The following is a 3293-nucleotide window of genomic DNA, read 5'->3' on the forward strand; positions in this document are numbered from 1 at the left end:
CATAAATTACAGCAGGATCTTTTTTCATCCACCTCTTAGAGTAATGAAAATAAAAACAGAAATAAGCAAATGGTATCTAATTAAACGTAAAAGCTTTTCCACAGTGCAGGAAATCATAAGACAGACGACAAACCCACAGACTATTTGCAAATGATGCAATTGACAAGGGATTAATCTCCAACATATTCAAAGAGCTCAATAGCAAAAAATAAACAACTTGATCAAAAAATGAGTATAAGATCTAAATACACATTTCTGTAAGGAACACCTACAGACGACCAAAAAGCACGCGAGGGATGCTCAGAAAGGAAGCTCCGCATCACTAATTATTATAGAAATGCAGAAATACTATAATAAGGTATCATTTCATACCAATCAGAATAGCCACCATCAAAAAATATATAAACAATAAATGCTGGAGAGAGTGTGGAGAAAAGGGAACCCTTCTACACTGCTTATGGAATGCAACTAGGTACACCCACTGTAGAAAACTCTATAAAAGTTGCTATAAAAACTAAATATAGAATTGCCATATGATTCAGCAGTCTCAGTCCTGGGCATATATCTGGAGAAAACCATAATTCAAAAAGGTACATGCACCCCAGTGTTCACTGCAGAACTATTTACAATAGCCAAGACATTGAAGCAACCTAAGTGTCCATCAAGAGAAGAATGGATAAAGAAGATGCAGTAAACACACACATACACACATACACACACACACAACGAAAATGGAATATTACTCGGCCATACAAAGAAATAATAATGCCATTAGCAGCAACACAGATGGATCTCGAAATTACAATCCTAAGTGAAGTAACTCAGACAGAGAAAAACAAGTATCACATCACTTACATGTGGAATTTAATAAAAATAAGCTTATTTACACAACAGAAACCAACTCACAAGATCTCAAAATCAAATTATGGTTATGAAAGGGGAAATATGAGGGGAAGGACAAATTAGGAGATTGGGATTAACATATATACACTATTTTCTAGTAGTCATGTACGGATATGAGAGTTGTACAATAAAGAAGACTGACTGAAAAAGAATTAATGCTTTTGAACTGTGGTGTTGGGAGTAGACTCTTGAGAGTCCTTGGACTGCAAGGAGATTAAACCAGTCAATCCTAAAGGAAATCAATCCTGAATATTCATTGGAAGGACTGGAAGGACTGATGTTGAGGCTGAAGCTCCAATACTTCAGCCACTTGATGTGAAGAGCTGACTCATCAGAAAAGACCCTCATGCTGGGAAAGATGGAAGGCAGGAGGATAAAGGGGACAACAGAGGACGAGAGGGTTGGATAGCATCACCAACTCAATGGACATGAAGTTGAGCTAACCTCACAAGATAGTGGAGGACAGAGGAGTCTGGCGGGCTGCAGTCCATTGGTCGCAGAGTCGGACACGACTGAGTGACTAACACTTTCACTTTGAATATGGAAAACTTACCAGTGCTGGTTTTTAAATCACTTAAGTTAGCTGCAGAGAAAATACTTAGTATCAAAAGTACTTAGATACTACTGTTTAAAAGTAGTATTAATACTACTTAAAAGTAGTATTTTTAAAATACCATATAAATTTTCATCATATACACAAAAATATTTCCCTTTGATAAAGATTTCCTCATCATGTTTAATGAGAAACAACTAAAATGTCATGAAAATAGTCCAGAAGGGAAATTTTTACTATTTATCTTTCAGATCATTTATTTTTTCTTCAAAACCTGTACATATTCTTGTGATGTTTCCAAAAGCAGGTCCTGAGACAGATTTGACCCATCTGTAGCTCCTAGAGGAGACAATCCATAGGACTCAGATTCAAATTCAGCAGCAGCTGGAAAGAAAAAGGATTACATTCTTTCTCTAAAATACTTGAGTTAACTCAGTATTAGTAAAAAAAAAAAAAAAAAAAAAAACCTGAGATATTTCTAAGTGCTCTGAAAAATGAAACATATCTATAAACGACAGAAAACAAAATACAAGATTAGAATTATATAATCAGCCCAGGGTCCCACACGTGGCTGAGTATCAGAGCTTCTGGCTTTCTCATTCTTCATTCATTTACTCAGTAACTATCTGCTAAGGTGCTGTGACAAACACTGGAATTACAAGATGAAGGTGACCCAGTCACCCTGAGAAATGATAATGCCATAAACTGTAAAAATAGATGAACAGACAATTTCCATACAGAGTCATAAATACTAAGACAGGTATACAAGATGGCACAAGGAACATTCAGAAGGGACAGCCAGCTTTGTGTCAATACTGCCAGCTTTTTGGTGGAGGTGCTATGGAAGTAGCTACCTGAAGGACAGGAAAAAGTACAAGAGTCAGAGGGGAGAAGCACGTACAAAGACGAGAGGTGAGGAAACGAATCTGTGGGATCCTACACAGTCTGGCTGGTAGATGCACAGCTAAGGGGCAGAGTAAGGTGGTAAAGAGATAAGGCCAACTGCTTTGGAAGGACCCAAATTGATGCAGGTGTTTGGAGCTTTTCCTGAGGGCAAGAGATAAACTAGTGACAAAGTCAATGACACAGAAATTATAGTCACCCACCAAGTGACAGCTACACAAACATGACTGCTTGAGTCTGTGTGTTCTAGCCTTAACCACTACCAGACACTTGAGACGTTGATGAGCTCTATGCTTTCTGAGAATGGTGTCAGGGTGCAGATGGACAGTTCCACAGTGATGGCAGTAGTAGAGAAAGGATACAGCCAGAAATAAACAGAAATACATAGACCTTTTGAGATTTTTTTTTTAATTATGGAACATGAATAAATGAGGAAGAAGAATATTTTTCACTATGACTACTCATGCTTTCACATTTTTCATTAGCTATGTATAAGAAGAAAACATTTAACATAGCATCTGTTATCCAAACAATGGAAAGAGATGCCATTTATTGTTTACAGTGTATTTCAGAAATCAATATCTAAACTTAATTCATACATTTTGGCAACATACTTTCTCTTAGTTCTCTAGTTATACTCCTGTCCAACTCCTACTGCATCTGAAATAAATCAAATATTATTTATCTTTAAGTTAAGCAAGAGATATTATCATAAGAATGTTATACAGCTTACTAAATGTGACATTTAAATAATACTTATAGAGACTAGACCTAATTTGAAGATTACTTAAGTAGAAAAATAATCACATAAGTCAAAGAAAATGCATTCCTACTTATTCTGCTTATAAATAACAGAGAACCTATATATGGAACATTAATCTGATAAAAAGTACAATAAATATCAGTCTATCGAGTACACATAATTCCAAAGAAT

At 35.9% G+C, this 3293-nt stretch overlaps 1 long non-coding RNA gene across 1 annotated transcript; it reads right to left on the bottom strand.

Moving 5' to 3' along the window:
* Window positions 1–1754: 1754 nt before the first annotated feature.
* Window positions 1755–3012, bottom strand: LOC120859822. Its single transcript, XR_005720162.1, has 2 exons — window positions 2974–3012; window positions 1755–1840 (listed from the first exon to the last, which is right to left on the bottom strand). It is a non-coding gene; the product is annotated as an uncharacterized LOC120859822 (long non-coding RNA).
* Window positions 3013–3293: the final 281 nt, after the last annotated feature.

This window comes from Oryx dammah, unplaced genomic scaffold (assembly GCF_014754425.2).
Source record: "Oryx dammah isolate SB20612 unplaced genomic scaffold, SCBI_Odam_1.1 HiC_scaffold_3336, whole genome shotgun sequence".
In the NCBI taxonomy this organism is placed as follows: Eukaryota; Metazoa; Chordata; class Mammalia; order Artiodactyla; family Bovidae; genus Oryx; species Oryx dammah.